We start from the raw sequence: 19,539 nt of genomic DNA, 5'->3' as shown, positions 1-19,539 counted from the left end.
TGATAGCCCGTTGAATCTGGCCTCACTGAAGGGTTGGGTACTGCTATGGCCGAAGACCCTAATTCGGATCAACACCTACTCGGGGTCGACGGCAAGCAAAGACAAGCACCTTGCAGCGCCACATGTCAGCGTCCCTCCACGACAGCCAGCGGCGCCCGTGGTCATCGCCCCACCAGAACGGCCAGCTGCGCCAGAGGTCAGAGCCCCACCACAACAGCCAGCTGCGCCAGAGGCTGAGGAATACGAACGTGACAACTTCCAATGGGATATTCCTACGTCTTCACAAGTTGTCCATGAGGATGCGCCGGGCTTGAAATATGTGTGCTCCAAGAAGCTGTTCGATTCTCAAGAAACGGCTGAGGAGGAAAATCCTGAGGAGGTCGCCACCGCCGCCGTCAAAAATATGTTGAGCCCAAACACACTCCGTGCTACGGCCACTACGGCGATGGAGGGTCCATCAGTACAACCCAAGAAGAGGAAGAGGCAAAATAAGGACGCCCAAGACAAGGCGGCGGCCAAATCCAAGGACAAGGTCCCACTCCTTGACAAGTTGCCAAACAATTGGCGACCTCTGCATCACTTGGGTCAACCAATGCTGCCGGAGCATGTCGTGAAGAAACTCACCCCGGATATGAGGAGCTTGTATGAGACTGTCTTGCATGTGGAGAACCTTCTTCTCAAATCAAAAGATCCTGGTTACCCTCTCTTCGTGGCGAAGGTGCCAACTGGCATGAACTTCGTCGAGAAGTACCCCGCGGACTTGTGCTTCATCCGGTTCAACGACATCTTCAGCATCTATCGCATGCAAGCGCTCCACTTTAGTGTGGTTCGCCTAGTTGCTCTTAGCTTGTCTTCCCAGATTGTTAAGGAGGGGACGCCGACCATCGCAATAATGGACCCCTTCTATATGCGGGAGAGCATCATCTGCAACCCTGGGGATCACGCGATTGCCACCCAGCAGGTCGAGGATTTCATGCTGGCGAACATTAAGAAGGGCGCCATTCTCATCCCTTACTTCCCCGAGTAAGTAATCACTCGCTAGTCCCCCATCACCATTCTATCCTATATCTCCATTTGCATTTCCAAAGGTTAATCCGTGTGTTTTCCGCAGAGACAAGTTCTGCACCCTCATCGTCGTGCACCCGCAACACTCGCATGTAGTCTATCTCGACTCGGGTAGGGACCGCAAGAAAGATTACTCCCACATCAGGGCCCTTCTCAATGATGCTCTCACCGGCTTCGCCAACAAGGCAGGCCCCCTCAAAGTAGAGAGGAAATCCCGAGGAGGCTTGGTCTTAACCCACACAACCAACTTCCCCTGCCTCGTGCGCCGACGCCCGACAATGGGATGGACGCGTGGTACGCCATCCTTCAGATGCAGGAGTATATAAAGTACGTAGATGACATGTTGCTGCCAGAGAATCTCAGAAACAGGTTTGCAAACATGGCGGATGTCCCTGATAGAGAGATTAGAAAGAACTGGGGTCGCATCCAGCAGTTCATTTGCACGATAATCCTGCAGGATGTCAACAATAGGTCTGGCGAGTTCTTCTACGGCTATGGTCTACCACCTAATGACGAGATAGACCTCCGCTTGGAGATGTCGCGTGATGAGAGGCCGTTCAACTCGCTTGAGGGCTGCCGTCCATTCCCCCTAGGCGTACAACCTGATCCTACGACGGGAACACTTGCTAAAGCTTGAACGATATGTCCTTGAACTTCCGTACTGTAATAATTGCTATATATTCCCATAGAATCGACTAGTTGCTTTTATTTAGTTGTATGAATGTGCATGTGAGCATGTGTCTGTAGTTTCATTTACTTTGCTATATATTTCAAGATTATGGCGTACATAGCTTAATAATTATTTGCATTTACTCGACCACTACTTGCCTCGTATTTGGAGTTCGCCGATGATTAGAATGTTCGGTCAATCGTACACTCGGGGGTGGAGCCAGTGAGCCTTGGTGCGACGGCCACAAGTATCAATCTATTGTGCATCCTACCTAGCCTCACTGACTCCATCCCTGGATGTTAATATTTGTTTCGACCGACAAAGTATGAGGCACGCTATTTAATTCGTACTACTTGTCTTCTATTTGAGTTCGCACTTCTTAATTGCATTGGTCGATGATTAAAATGTTCGGTCACTTGTACACTCCGGGGTGGGGCCAGTGAGGCTTGGTGTGATGGCCACAAATATCAATCTATTGTGCATCCTACCTAGCCTCACTGACCCCATCCCTGTATGTTATTATTTATTTCGACCAACAAAGTATGAGGCACATGCTATTTAGTTCATACTACTTGTCTCTTATTTGAGTTGGCACTTGTTCATTGCATTGGTACTAACGTTTTACTTGTCTTGTGAATGGAGATGCCAACGACATATGTCGTGTACAAGGGGAGGGTTCCTGGAGTCTACGACGACTGGGAGGACTGTCGGAGACAGGTGCACCGTTTCAGCGGCAACAGCTACAAGGGATACCCCACTAGGGAGGAGGCGGAAGGAAGATACGCCCATTATCTAGCGGGAGAGATGAGGGACATGGGGAGGAACCGGATGAAGACCATGGCCTTCGTGATGATGGTCATCATGACCATGTTGGTCATGTTCTATGTGATTCTAGTTTAGGTTAGGACCTACATTGTGAGGTGTATGACGATACTTGTGACGACTATGTACCAAGACTTCTAACTTTGTGAAACTTCGTCGTTCGGTGTTGCATATGCACATGTGTTGTATGAATCAACATTCCAAAACGAAACTTGCGTATTTGTGTACTGATACCGAAATGAAACTTGGCTCTCTATGTGCTTCTCATATTGCATGTAATACTGTATAAATGAACTGCGTTGTAAATATATACTGCTGTCAAATATGTATTGTAATATGCTGGAAAAAAGCTGGAAAAAAAGAATTTTCGAATTAGTTGCCGGTGCACCTAAATGACATACTACCGGCGCACGTGGCATGCGCCAGTGCTGGAAGCACTACTGCCGGCGCACCTGATTGTGCGCCGGTGAAAATGGTTCTTTGCCGGCGAAGCTTCGAGGGTGCGCCGGCAGTAACAATCTATCGCCGGCGCACTGCCTGGTGCGCCGGCAGTGACAATTTATCACCGGCGCGTTCGCACCGGCGGGCTCGTGGTGCGCCGGCAATGGGCATTTTTGGTTCGCCGGCGGTAGCCCTTTTCCTTGTAGTGTCATGAGGAAGTATGTGGTGTTTAGCTTTCAATCTTGTCATTTACTTTTGACGGACTCTCATATGGACTAGTGGCACATCCGCTTATCCAATAACCTTGCAAAAAGAGCTGGCAATGGGATTCCCAGTCCCAAATTAATTAACTTAAATAGACACTCCTCCATGGTTTGTGATTGTTGGACGGCACCCGAAGATTCGGTTAGCCATGGCTTGTGTAAGCAAAGGTTGGGGGGAGTGTCATCGTCATAATAAAACTAAAATAAAAAGGCACTCCTTCATGGTATGAGATTGTTGGCAGGCACCCGAGGATTCGGTTAGCCATGGTTTGTGTAAGAAAGGGTGGAAGGAGTGCCACATAAACATGCAAATAATTCATGGGAGCCGCTCTTGCAAGTCCGGTTGGCGAGGTAGTTGGTGTACCCATTACCATTCGTTGACAACAACAAACACCTCTCAAAATAATTTTACTCCTGCTTTACAAATGAAAAGCTCTAGCGCATGTTAATCCCTGCTTCCCTCTGCGAAGGGTCAATCTTTTACTTTTATGTTGTGTCTCCATTATTTCTTTGAGCACTATCTTGAGAGCACAACTGTCATTCTTAGTATAATATGCTTGTCTCAAAATATGATTGATTGTGGTATAACTTTGATGCTTTTATCTTTGACAATCACTATTTCTAGTCTTTCTATGAACTCCAGAGGTGCCCGGGCATTTATGTTTTGCCAATCAAATACAGGCAAGCGAGATACCACTTTATCATACTCTCTTATGAACATTGCAATCCTGCTTATATACATGATTCATGATGCTTATTATTAATTGTTGGTACCTCTTCATGATTGACATAGCTGTTAGATGATCTTATTTGCATGTGTCTCATTATGAACTGCTTAAGTATTAGCCATAGCATGAGAATATATACATCATATGAGCAAATGTGTTCGTGAAAGTTCTTTTATCGCTCAGTTGTTAACTGAATTGCTTGAGGACAAGCAATAAGCTAAGCTTGGGGGAGTTGATACGTCCAAAACGTATCTACTTTCCCGAACACTTTTGCTATTGTTTTGCCTCTAATTTGTGTATTTTGGATGCAACTAACACGGACTAACGCTGTTTTCAGCAGAACTGTTCTGGTGTCTCGTTTTTGTGCAGAAATCCAACTTTCGGGAAAATCCTCGGAATTTATGCAGAAGGCCCTATTTTCCAAGAATACTGACGGAGCCAGAAGGACAACTCAGGTGGAGGCCCGAGGGCCCCACACCATAAGGCGGCGTGGCCCAGGGGGGCCCGCGCGGCCATGTGGTGTGGCCCCCTCGGCCGGCCTCCGACGCCCTCCTTCGGACTACTTATTGGCCTCGACCTAAGAACGCACGGGAAGAAGTCTAAGTCGCCAGAAACCCTCCAGAACGCTGCCACATCGCTAAACTCCGTTGCGGGAGCCAGAAGTCTCCGTTCTGGCACTCCGCCGGGACGGGGAATTGGAGGAGATCATCGCCGCCATCACCGCCAACGCCTCTACATCAACCAGCCATGTTTCCCCCATCCATGTGTGAGTAATTCCCCCGCTGTAGGCCGAAGGGGATGGTAGGGATTGGATGAGATTGGTCATGTAATAGCATAAGATTGTTAGGGCATAGTGCCTAGTGTCCGTAATTGGTACTTTGATGATATTGTTGCAACTTGTTATGCTTAATGCTTGTCACTAGGGCCCGAGTGCCATGATCTCAGATCTGAACATGTTATTGTTTCATCATGATATTCATTGTTTATTGATCTTACCTGCAAGTTGTATACACATGTCGCTGTCCGGAACCGATGGCCCCGAAGTGACAGAAATCGGGACAACCGGAGGGAATGGTAGTGATGTGAGGATCACATGTGTTCACGGAGTGTTAATGCTTTGCTCCGGTACTCTATTAAAAGGAGTACCTTAATATCCAGTAGTTTCCCTTGAGGCCCGGCTGCCACCGGCTGGTAGGACAAAAGATGTTATGCAAGTTTCTCATTGCGAGCACGTACGACTATAATTGGAACACATGCCTATTGATTGCTTTGTACATGGACACCGTTTTATTATTATCTGTAAATGCCCTGCTATGATTGTTACATGAGTTTCTCTCATCCATGCAACGCCCGTCATCCGTCCCCGTGCCTACAGTATTTTAATCCTGCTGTTTACTAAAATCACTGCTGCTGTCTTTGTTACTCTGCTGCTGTTATTTCACTACTGCTACTGCTATAAAACTGTTACTACTGATAAACTCTTGCGAGCAAGTCTGTTTCCAGGTGCAGCTGAATTGACAACTCCGCTCTTAAGGCTTCGAAGTGTTCTTTGTCTCCCCTTGTGTCGAATCAATAAATTGGGTTTTACTTCCCTCGAAGACTGTTGCGATCCCCTATACTTGTGGGTCATCACACCACCGCCGGTGCGCCACAGAATTATTTTTTTCTTTTTTTGTATTTTGCACGGATCTGTGGTGGTGGTGGTGGTGGTGGTGGTGGTGGTGGTAGAGGAGGTGGTGGTGGTGGTGGTGGTGGTAGAGGAGGAGGTGGTGGTAGAGGAGGTGGTGGTAGAGGAGGTGGTGGAGAAGGTGGTTGTTGTGGAGGAGGTGGTCGCCGGAGGAGGTGTTGGTCGTGGTCGCCGGTGGAGGTCGCCGGAGTTGGTCGCCGGTGGAGGAGAGGAGAGAGGATAAGTGGAGAAGTGGAGAAGTGGAGGAGAGGAGAGAGGAGAGAGGAGGAGTGGAGAAGTGGAGGAAGAGAAGAGGAAGAGAGGAGGAGAGGAGAAGTGGAGAAGGGGACAAGGGGAGAAGTGGAGAAGTGGAGAAGGGGAGAAATGGACGAGAAGGAGAAGTGGGCGCCAGAAATTTCAAATTTCACACGTTAATTCTGTGGCGCACGGGCACTTGGTGCGCCACAGAATTTTTTTTTTCTTTTTTTGTATTTTGCAGCAAAAAATCTTTAACTGCCCGTAACTTTTTACTCGGATGTAGATTTTTCGTGGGAACATCTTGATATATTATGCGTCTTTTTCGAGTTCGTATGCAACCAGAAAACCAGTTTGATGATTTTCCCACGCAATTTTGCAAAAAAAGTCGAAATTCATGTTTGTTAGTTCTCAGTGGTAAAAGATGATATAATACATGGGCATCTTGAAGGAATTTATTTTTTGAAATTTTTATCTATTTCTTTTATTTTTTACAGAGGTAAAAAAGGCGATCCACGGGGGGGGGGGGGGGGGTGGAGTTGCGCGGGGAGCCAAAAAAACTTCTGTGGCGCATGGAACTCAATGATTTCTGTGGCGCACGTGGTCCTGTACGCCATAGAAATAGTGAAATCAATGATTGGGGCTGGCCCCACCAAGTTTCTGTGGCGCATGGATTGCTGGTGCGCCACAAAATTAAGCTATTTCTGTGGCGCACCGTGCCTGGTGCGCCACAAAATAACATTCTGTGGCGCATTTTTGGTGGTGCGCCACAGAACTAAGCTCCGCCTATAAGGGTTTTCCTACTAGTGTGGTGTCGATGGAGATGCCTTCCGGGGGCACTTCCCCGTCCCGGCGGCATGCCGGAACAGAGACTCCTGTCCCCCGAATTGGAGTTTCGCGATGGCGGCGGCTCTGGAAGGTTTTCTGGTGTTTTGTCAATCCGTGTCGATGTTTTAGGTCAGGAGGCATCTTATAGGCGAAGAGGCGGAGTCGGAGGGGCCACGGGGCCTCCTCACACTAGGGGGCGCGCCCCCCCTTGGGCCGCGCCGCCACCACGTGTGGGGCCCCCAGGGCTCCCCTCTGGTCCCACTCTGACTTTCTGGAAGGTTCCGGGAAAAATAAGATGTTGGGTCTTCGTTTCGTCGAATTCTGAGAATATTGCCCGAACAGCCTTTCTGGAACAAAAAACAACAGAAAACAGCAACTGGCCCTTCGGCATCTCGTCAATAGGTTAGTTCTGGAAAACGCATCAAAATGATATAAAGTGTGAACAAAACATGTAGGTATTGTCATAAAACTAGCATGGAACATAAGAAATTATAGATACGTTGGATACGTATCAAGCATCCCCAAGCTTAGTTCCTACTCGCCCTCGAGTAGGTAAACGATAACAATGATAATTTCTTAAGTGACATGCTACCAACATAATCTTGATCAATACTATTGTAAAACATATGAAGTGAATGAAGTGATAGTAAAGATAATGAATAAACAACTGAATCATATATCAAAGACTTTTCATGAATAGTACTTTCAAGACAAGCATCAATAAGTCTTGCATAAGAGTTAACTCATAAAGCAATAGATTCAAAGTAAAGACATTGAAGCAACACAAAGGATGATTAAGTTTCAGCAATTGCTTTCAACTTGTAACATGTATATCTCATGGATAGTTGTCAACATAAAGCAATATAGCAAGTGCAATAGGTAAACATGTAAGAATCAATGCACACAGTTGACACAAGTGTTTGCTTCTAAGATAGAAGGAAGTAGGCAAACTGACTCAACATAAAGTAAAAGAATGGCCCTTCGCAGAGGGAAGCAGGGATTAAATCATGTGCTAGAGCTTTTTCAAGTTTTGAAATCATATAGAGAGCATAAAACTAAAGTTTTGAGAGGTGTTTGTTGTTGTCAACGAATGGTAATGGGTACTCTAACTACCTTATCAACCAGACTTTCAAGAGCGGCTCCCATGAAGGACGTTATCTCTACCAGCAAGGTAGATCATCCCTCTTCTCTTTTGTTTACACATGTATTTAAGTTTAGTTTTTATTTATTTATGGATGGCACTCCTCCCAACCTTTTGCTTACACAAGCCATGGCTAACCGAATCCTCGGGTGCCTTCCAACAATCACATACCATGAAGGAGTGTCTATTTGCAAAATTAAGTTGCTTACTGATGAATCAGAGCAAAACATGTGAAGAGAATTATTAATGGAAGTTAATTAATTGGGGCTGGGAACCCCATTGCCAGCTCTTTTTGCAAAATTATTGGATAAGCGGATGAAGCCACTAGTCCATTGTGAAAGTCTGTCAGAAGTAAATGACAAGATCGAAAGATAAAACACCACATACTTCCTCATGAGCTATAAAACATTGACACAAATAAGAGATAATAGCTTTTGAATTGTTTAAAGGTAGCACATGAAGTATTTGCTTGGAATGGCAGAGAAATACCATGTAGTAGGTAGGTATGGTGGACACAAATGGCATAGTTTTTGGCTCAAGGATTTGGATGCATGATACGCGTACAACACGCGTCCGTTGGGAACCCCAAGAGGAAGGTGTGATGCGTACAGCGGCAAGTTTTCCCTCAGTATGAAACCAAGGTTTATCGAACCAGTAGGAGCCAAGAAGCACGTTGAAGGTTGATGGCGGCGGGATGTAGTGCGGCGCAACACCAGAGATTCTGGTGCCAACGTGGAACCTGCACAACACAACCAAAGTACTTTGCCCCAACGAAACAGTGAGGTTGTCAATCTCACCGGCTTGCTGTAACAAAGGATTAGATGTATAGTGTGGATGATGATTGTTTGCAGAAAACAAGAGAACAAGATTGCAGTAGATTGTATTTCAGTATAGAGAATTGGACCGGGGTCCACAGTTCACTAGAGGTGTCTCTCCCATAAGATAAACAGCATGTTGGGTGAACAAATTACAGTTGGGCAATTGACAAATAAAGAGGGCATGACCATGCACATACATACTATGATGAGTATTGTGAGATTTAATTGGGCATTACGACAAAGTACATAGACCACTATCCAGCATGCATCTATGCCTAAAAAGTCCACCTTCAGGTTATCATCCGAACCCCCTCCAGTATTAAGTTGCTAACAACAGACAATTGCATTAAGTATTGCGCGTAATGTAATCAGTGACTATATCCTTGAACATAGCACCAATGTTTTATCCCTAGTGGCAACAGCACATTCATAATCTTAGAGATTTCTGTCACTTCCCCAGATTCACGGAGACATGAACCCACTATCGAGCATAAATACTCCCTCTTGGAGTTACTAGCATCAACTTGGCCAGAGCATCTACTAATAACGGAGAGCATGCAAGATCATAAACAACACATAGACATAACTTTGATAATCAACATAACAAGTATTCTCTATTCATCGGATCCCAACAAACGCAACATATAGAATTACAGATAGATGATCTTGATCATGTTATGCAGCTCACAAGACCCGACAATGAAGCACAATGGGGAAAAGACAACCATCTAGCTACAGCTATGGACCCATAGTCCAGGGGTAGACTACTCACACATCACTCCGGAGGCGACCATGGCGGCGTAGAGTCCTCCGGGTGATGATTCCCCTCTCCGGCAGGGTGCCGGAGGCGATCTCCTGAATCCCCCGAGATGGGATTGGGGACGGCGGCATCTCAGTAAGGTTTTCCGTATCATGGCTCTCGGTACTGGGGGTTTCGCGACGGAGGCTTTAAGTAGGCGGAAGGGCAAGTCAGGAGGCGGCACGAGGGGCCCACACCATAGGGCCGCGCGGCCAAGGGCCAGGCCGCGCCGCCCTAGGGTTTGGCCACCTCGTGGCCCCACTTCGTCTCCTCTTCGGTCTTCTGGAAGCTTCGTGGCAAAATAGGACCCTGGGCGTTGATTTCGTCCAATTCCGAGAATATTTCGTTACTAGGATTTCTGAAACCAAAAACAGCAGTAAAACAAAGAATCGGCACTTCGGCATCTTGTTAATAGGTTAGTTCCAGAAAATGCACGAATATGACATAAAGTGTGCATAAAACATGTAGATAACATCAATAATGTGGCATGAAACATAAGAAATTATCGATACGTCGGAGACGTATCAATGCACGAGAAGAATTCCTCTCAATACAAGGCTAGGCTGTCAAGGTTGTTTTAAGCAAACTCAAGTATAAAACGGTGCAGCAAGACTCACATATGAACATATTGTAAGCATTATAAGACTTTACATCGTCTTCCTTGTTGTTCAAACACCTTAACCAGAAAATATCTAGACTTAGAGAGACCAATCATGCAAACCAAATTTTAACAAGCTCTATGTAGTTCTTCATTAATAGGTGCAAAGTACATGATGCAAGAGCTTAAACATGATCTATATGAGCACAACAATTGCCAAGTATCAAATTATTCAAGACATTATACCAATTACCACATGCAGCATTTTCTGTTTCCAACTATATAACAATGAACGAAACGGTTTTCAACTCCGCCATGAACATTAAAATAAAAGCGAAGAACACTAGTGTTCTTATGAAAAAGCGGAGCGTGTCTCTCTCCCACACAAGCATGAATTTATTCAGAGAATGAAAATAACAAAACAAAAATAAAAGCACACAGACGCTCCAAGTAAAGCACATAATATGTGATCGAATAAAAATATAGTTTCAAGAGAAGAAACCTGATAAGTTGTCGATGAAGAAGGGGATGCCTTGGGCATCCCCAAGCTTAGATGCTTCAGTCTTCTTAAAATATGCAGGGATGAACCACGGGGGCATCCCCAAGCTTAGACTTTTCACTCTTCTTGATCATAGTATATCATCCTCCTCTCTTGACCCTTGAAAACTTCCTCCACACCAAACTCGAAACAACTCATTAGAGGGTTAGTGCATAATCAAAATTTCACATGTTCAGAGGTGACACAATCATTCTTAACACTTCTGGACATTGCCCAAAGCTACTGGAAGTCAATGGAACAAAGAAATCCATTCAACATTGTTGGAGATATGCCCAAGAGGCAATAATAAAATGGTTATTATAATATATCTTTGTGTTTATGATAATGTTTACATACCATGCTATAATTGTATTAACCGAAACATTGATACATGTGTGTTATGTGAACAACAAAGAGTCCCTAGTAAGCCTCTTGTATAACTAGCTTGTTGATTAATAGATGATCATGGTTTCGTGATCATGAACATTGGATGTTATTAATAACAAGGTTATGTCATTATATGAATGATGTAATGGACACACCCAATTAAGTGTAGCATAAGACCACGTCATTAAGTTATTTGCTATAAGCTTTCGATACATAGTTACCTAGTCCTTTCGACCATGAGATCATGTAAATCACTTATACCGGAAAGGTACTTTGATTACATCAAACGCCACTGCGTAAATGGGTGGTTATAAAGGTGGGATTAAGTGTCCGAAAAGCATGAGTTGAGGCATATGGATCAACAGTGGGATTTGTCCATCCCGATGACGGATAGATATACTCTGGGCCCTCTCGGTGGAATGTCGTCTAATGTCTTGCAAGCATATGAATAAGTTCATAAGAAATCACATACCACGGTACGCGTAAAGAGTACTTGTCAGGAGACGAGGTTGAACAAGGTATAGAGTGATACCGATGATCAAACCTCGGACAAGTAAAATATCGCGTGACAAAGGGAATTGGTATCGTATGTGAATGGTTCATTCGATCACTAAGTCATCGTTGAATATGTGGGAGCCATTATGGATCTCCAGATCCCGCTATTGGTTATTGGTCGGAGAGAAGTCTCAACCATGTCTACATAGTTCACGAACCGTAGGGTGACACACTTAAGGTTTGATGTCGTTTAAGTAGATATGGAATATGGAATGGAGTTCGAAGTTTTGTTCGGAGTCTCGGATGGGATCCAGGACATCACGAGGAGTTCCGGAATGGTCCGGAGAATAAGATTCATATATAGGAAGTCATTTTCTAGGTTTGAAAATGATCCGGTATTTTCTCTGGAAGGTTCTAGAAGGTTCTAGAAGAGTCCAGAAGAAATAAGGATGGAAGGTGGAGTCCCAGAGGGACTCCACCCACCTTGGCCGGCCAGCCTAAGGGAGGAAGAGTCCCAAGTGGACTCCCCACCATGGTGGCCGGCCACCCCACCAAGGAAAAGGGGGAGTCCCACTCCCCCTAGGTTTGGTCACATGGAAGGTTTTTGTTGGGGTCTTATTCGGACACTTTGACATAAACCTTGGGGCTTCCACCTATATAAAGAGGGGAGGAGAGGGGCTGGCCGGCCGCCACAACACCACCCTGGCCGTACCCCTCAAGGCTGTAGGGATTCGTAGCATAGAAAACAAAAAAATTTCCTACCGCGAGAACGCAATCCAAGCCAAGATGCAATCTAGAAGATGGGAGCAACGAGGGGATGAACGAGACTAACCCTTGAAGATTTCCAAAGACTACAAGAGGAGGCTCTCGTTGCTGCGGTAGACGATCACTTGCCGCTTTCAAAAGCGCGTAGAAGATCTTGACGGTGCCACAATCGGGCATCACCTCCGTACTCGGTCACACATTCGGTGTTGATGAAGATGACGTCCTTCTCCCCGTTCCAGCAGGCAGCGGAAGTAGTTGATCCTCCTCGGAATCCCGACAGCATGACGGCGTGGTGGCGGTGTCGATGGAGAACTCCGGCAGTGCTTCGCCTAAGCATATGCGGGAGAAGTGGTGGAGGAGGAGAGGCTAGGGTTTGGGGAGAGGGGGTGGCTAGGGCGCCGGCCATGGGCAGCCCTAGGTGGTGCGGCCAAGAGTGGCTGCCCCCTCCCTCTCCTCCTCATTATATAGGTGGAAATCCCCAAGAGTTGTAGTCCAAGTCTTCGAATAAGACCCCAACAACAAAACCTCCCATAGGTGGGAAACCTACTCAAGGGGGGAGTCCTACCCAAGGTGGGACTCCCACCTTTCCCTTAGGTGGGGTGGCCGGCCACCTATGGTGGAGTCCACCTGGGACTCCACCCCTTTAGGGTTTGGCTGGCCATGCAAGGTGGAGTCCCTTCGGGACTCCACTTTCCATGGTGATTTCTTCCGGACTTTTCTAGAACCTTCTAGAACCTGCCATAAATGCACCGGATCATTTCCAAACTTGGAATATGACTTTCTATATATGAATCTTATTCTCCGGACCATTCCGGACCTCCTCGTGATGTCCTGGATCCCATCCGAGACTCTGAACAAAACTTCGAACTCCATTCCTTATTCCATATCTACTTAAACGATATCAAACCTTAAGTGTGTCACCCTACGGTTCGCGAACTATGTAGACATGGTCGAGATCTCTCTCCGACCAATAACCAATAGTGGGATCTGGAGATCCATAATGGCTCCCACATATTCAACGATGACTTAGTGATCGAATGAACCATTCACATACGATACCAATTCCCTTTGTCACGCGATATTTTACTTGTCCGAGGTTTGATCATCGGTATCTCTATACCTTGTTCAACCTCGTCTCCTGACAAGTACTCTTTACTCGTACCGTGGTATTTGGTCTCTTATGAACCATTCATATGCTTGCAAGCTATTTAGACGACATTCCACCGAGAGGGCCCAGAGTATATCTATCCGTCATCGGGATGGACAAATCCCACTGTTGATCCATATGCCTCAACTCATACTTTCCGGATACTTAATCCCACCTTTATAACCACCCATTTACGCAGTGGCATTTGATGTAATCAAAGTACTTTTCCAGCATAAGTGATTTACATGATCTCATGGTCATAAGGACTAGGTAACTATGTATCGAAAGCTTATAGCAAATAACTTAATGACGTGATCTTATGCTACGCTTAATTGGGTGTGTCCATTACATCATTCACATAATGATATAACCTTGTTATTAATAACATCCAATGTTCATGATTATGAAACTAATCATCTATTAATCAACAAGCTAGTTAAGAGGCTTTACTAGGGACTCATTGTTGTTTACATAACACACATGTATCAATGTTTCGGTTAATACAATTATAGCATGGTATATAAATATTTATCATAAACATAAAGATATATAATAACCACTTTTATTATTGCCTCTTGGGCATATCTCCAACAGTCTCCCACTTGCACTAGAGTCAATATTCTAGATTACATTGTAATGTACCTAACACACATGGCATTCTGTTGTTGGTCATACTTTGCCCTAGGGAGAGCTTTAGTCAACGGTTCCGACACACTCAGAAACGTATGTATTTTGCAATTCATTTGCGTCTTCACGCATCACTCATTTTCCAAATGAGTCGGCATTAAATATGTTTGGTCTTCTGGTGGAACCTTAATTCCGCGGTCTGAAATATGTCACTAATATTGTCATACACAATATAGCTTCAAAGTTCTGACACTATCGGAACTACACCAAGTTCTCAAAGAACCTCTTGACTTAACATCCTCAGTCATTGTCAAAACAACGACATATTCTGCCTTCGTTTGTAGAATCCGTCACAACATTTAGAACTCTTCTAAATCTAGCATTGTGCTACCTTTTAAACAACACTTAGCCTAATTTTGAGATTGAAATTTTATTTTTATATGTGACAAAACCAATATCGGTGCAACACCTTACAGCGATTTGTTTGTCATTTCTCCATACAAAACTATTTATATATCCTTGGTTCTTCTAAAGTACACAGGGATATTCTTACTGTTTGTCCAATGATTATCACATGAATCATTCTGGTATATGCTCCTAACATTTTAGAGCACAGGACATCTGATTGTGTACATATTAATTGTGATCTAAATCACTCATGTGTTTTTACTCATTGAGTGTCAGATACACTCAAGTTTTATTAAAACTTCACATGACAAGAACATTTTCTTAATATTTCTATATTGAACTACTTCAATATCCTTTCTATGTACTTTGACTTAAACTTATTATGTGTTTCAATCTATCTTCATAGATCTTGACACTAAATATGTTTCAGTCCATATTCTTTCATTGAAGTTAATTCTCAATGAAACCTTTTATAATCAAGTATATAATTACATCATTTATAACCAACTATATGTATCTACATAAAGTATTATAAATATGTCTCAGCGCTCCCACTTAATTTCTTGCAAATGCAAGCCTCTTCATCGTTTCTGATGAAATCAAAAACTCTTTGACTATTTCATCCGGTGAAGATTCCAACTCCGTGATACTCACTTCATCCAATTGAAGTTCGTTTACCTATCTAGTATTCCACGGACTAGCAAAACAATTGGTTGTATCTTGTATACACCTTTAATACACACTTCTGTTAAGTAATGTATTTTGCCATCCTACTATCATATCTCATGAAAGAAATATGTAGCGATTACTAGAATAATCCACATAGACTATAATCTTATCGTAGTCAACTCTTTGAACTTTGTCGTAAACAACTTTTCGACAAGTCGAGCTTATTCAAGGATATTCCATCCAAGTCCATCAATTTTATAGATCCGTTTACTTTCAAAAAGTATTCATCTATCTTGGATTTCATGACGTATAGCCATTTTAACGGAGTCAGGGCCCATCATAACTTCTTTGTATGTAGTTGGTTTATCATTGTTCAAAAACAATCCTTTGTTCATAAATCATTTATTTGATCACAAAGTAAACCATACCTACAAGGTTCAATCAGTACTTCGATCTCCATGACTATAACATTTTGTAGACATGGGAGCCATGATCGTCGTGGCCGCTTCCGGAACCAATTCCGATGTTGCGCTACTCTGATCATTATGCTCAGGTTCATAAACCTTATCAAGTTTTATTGTCCTCCCACTCAAATATTTCGCTAAAAACAATTTCTTGGAAATAAGTAAGAAACATCGACAAACACTTTTGTCTTTGTCTCCATAGTGGAAAGAATTCCCAATTAATTCTGTGGGATAACCAACAAAGACATTCATCCGATTTTGGTTGTAAACTTATTTACTTTATGCTATGCATTCCAAAATTTAAGAATGGACTATTAGGGTTCATACCCATGCCATAACTTGTATGGTGTCATTTCAATGGATCATGATGATGCTCTATTTAGTGTAAAAGCGGTAGTCACTAAAGCATAATCCACAAAAATATAATAGCATCAATATTTTATCTCATCATTGACCCAACAAGGTTTGGATACATCTCTCGGATACTCCATCATCACTATGATACTCCAAGAAACGTGAGTTGTAGAACAATTTCATAACTCTCTTAGATGTTCGCTAAAACTCGTAATTCAAATATTTCCACTATGATCCAATCATAGATATTTGACTTTTCTATTACGATGATTTCCACCTCATGCTGAAATTTATTTGAATCCATTCAAATGTTTCAAACTTCTTCCTTATCGAATATATCCACATATATATACTCAATTCATTGTTGGAAGTTTTCATGAAGTAGAAGAATCTCCCGCACAACCTATGCCCAGTGAACCACATACATCATCATGTATTTTTCCACTAAGTTAGTTGCCCGTTCAACTCTTGGTCTTTAGTTCGAGTACTTTGCATCTTTGTGGCATGGTGGGATGAAGCGGCTCGGGCTAACTTTACATGACCGCGTTCATGAGACTTGCTCCACGTTCGACATGCAACTTGTATTGCATAAGTGGCTTTGCGGGTGTCTGTCTCTCCCACCATAGTGAAGATTCAATTTACTCTTTCTATTGACAACACTAGTATCACCGTTGTGGTTCATGTTCGTAGGTAGATTAGATCTTACTCGAAAACCCTAAACCACGTAAAATATGCAAACCAAATTAGAGACGTCTAACTTGTTTTTGCAGGGTTTGGTGATGTGATATGGCCATGATGTGATGATGAATATGTATGAGATGCTCATTATTGTATTGTGGCAACCGGCAGGAGCCTTATGGTTGTCTTTAAATTTCATGTTGAGTAGTATTTCAAAGTAGTTGTAATAGTTGCTACATGAGGTGAACAACCATGAAGACGGCGCCATGGACCTTGACGCTACGCCGACAATGATGGAGATCATGCCCGTTGATGATGGAGATCATGTCCGTGCTTTGGAGATGAAGATCGAAGGCGCAAAGACTAAAGGGCCATATCATATCACATATGAATTGCATGTGATGTTAATCCTTTATGCATCTTATTTTGCTTAGAACGCGACGGTAGCATTATAAGATGATCCCTCACATTAATATCAAGATAATAAAGTGTTCTCCCCTCGTATGCACCGTTGCACAGTTCGTCGTTTCGAAGCATCTCGTGATGATCGAATGTGATAGACTCAACGTTCACATACAACGGGTGTAAGCCATGTTGCACACGCGGAATACTTGGGTTTGCTTGATGAGCCTAGCATGTACAGACATGGCCTCGGGACAACGGAAACCGAAAGGTTGAACACGAGTCATATGGATGATATGATCAACATGTTGATGTTCACCACTGAAGCTACATCATCTCACGTGATGATCGGTTTTGGTGTAGTGGATGTGGATCGTGTACCACTTAACAACTATGAGGGATGTTGTATTAAGTGGGAGTTCATTAGTAATTAGATTAAAACATGAACTAATTATCATAAACATAGTCTGAGTAGTATTTTGAATTAATTTTGTAGTATTGGCATCCGTTTTCTACCATGCGCTAGTCTTGTAATTGAGATAGAAATACTGTTAAAATCTGACAAGAAACTTTACGGGCTGGTACCGTATTGTTAAAGAATCAGGAAATGATTAAGTCCTATTGCAAACTTTTAGTAAACCTCACATTGTTGATTCAAAGAGTTATCTTGTCTCCATGAAACTTGAAGTTCAAATCTATTTGAAAAGTAAGGAGCTGAAAATTTAGTTTTCAGAAATAATCAAGGTATGAGATATATGTGATATCTAAGACCTTATTGCAAGATGATAGAATATAATTTGGTGAGACTACATAAACTCATAAGTTTTATGGAAATGTACGGAGGTTGAAGATGCAAGGCGTCCCAATCCTCCAACTATTGGGGCACTAAAGATATTCGCATATCCATGAAGTAATCGTCCTTAGTATGCACTGTTGCTAAGACTCGTCGTTTTGAAGCATCACGTGATGATCGGGTGTTATAGATTCTACGTGTGCATACAACGGGTGCAAGCTAGATTTGCACATGCGAATACTGAGGTTAAGCTTTACGAGCCTAGCATGTACAGACATGGTCTCGGAAAGTCGTCATGATGGATAAAATTATGAGTGAAATTGTTCATCATATTACAAAGTTACTAATAGTGAAATCTGGAACACTTGTCATACGATGATCAACTTCAAAATAAAAACCTCAAGGTTATTGGTATTTGACCAACAAACCTAGAAGTTATTGAAGGTGAAGTGTTTTCTGAGAATGAGGAAAACTAAAAGAGAAACTACAAAAGATATTTTGGCAGAAAGAAAAGAAAAGACTAGAAAGTCTAGCTCAGGTGTATATAAAAGATATACATGTTATGGTTGTATTCCTAGTTTGGTCACTCAATGAAATTCTTGGGTATTTGTACCATATTGGTTGGTATGAAGTGTCATACAAAACAACGCGATACGAGAATACAATGGCCTAAGTGACTGACAAGGAATATGATAGAAATGCACGTCTAGAACAAAAATAAAGTGTTATTATGTTCGTCGTTGGCATTCTATCTAGCCCTTAGAATTTATAATAAAGAACTTAATAATTGTTATTTTGCTCTGGTCAAATGAAAACAATGAGTTGTTCAAATTATGACATTACTCCATGTACGATGGATAAGTTATTATAAATCTTAATGGTGAAAACACACATACATAAACACTGACGCTAAAATGCCATAAGGCAAATGATTTGAATTCCACTTATTTGTGGAAACTGCCATTTAGGTCATGTTAGAGGAACGCATGAAGGAACTCCATGCAAATGGATTTTTGGAGTCATTTGATTTTTGAATCGTTTGGCGCTTGCAAATCTTTTCTAAAGAGAATGACTAAAATACCGTTCATAGGCCAAGAGTTGAACAGGCAACTAACTTAGTGGAAAAATACATGATGATGTATGTGGTTCACTGGGCATAGTTGTATGCGGGAGATTCTTCTACTTCATGAAAACTTCCAACAATGAATTGAGTATATATGTATATATTCGATAAGGAAGAAGTTTGAAACATTTGAATGGATTCAAATAAATTTCAGCATGAGGTGGAAATCATCGTAATAGAAAAAGTCAAATATCTATGATTGGATCATAGTGGAAATATTTGAATTGCGAGTTTTAGTGAACATCTAAGAGAGTTATGAAGTTGTTCTACAACTCATGTTTCTTGGAGTATCATAGTAATGATAGAGTATCCAAGAGATGTATCCAAATCTTGTTGGATCAATGATGAGATAAAATATTGATGCCATTATAATTTTGTGGATTATGCTTTAAAGACTACTGCTTTTACACTGAATAGAGCATCATCATGATCCGTTGAAATGACACCATACGAGTTATGGCATGGGTATGAACCCTAATAGTCCTTTCTTTAAATTTTGGTCTAAGAGTTTACAACCAAAATCGGATGAATGTCTTTGTTGGTTATCCCAAAGAACTGATTGGAAATTCTTTCCACTATGGAGACAAAGACAAAA

Source organism: Lolium perenne, chromosome 1 (assembly GCF_019359855.2).
Source record: "Lolium perenne isolate Kyuss_39 chromosome 1, Kyuss_2.0, whole genome shotgun sequence".
Taxonomy (NCBI): domain Eukaryota; kingdom Viridiplantae; phylum Streptophyta; class Magnoliopsida; order Poales; family Poaceae; genus Lolium; species Lolium perenne.
This window is presented reverse-complemented; position numbering follows the sequence as displayed.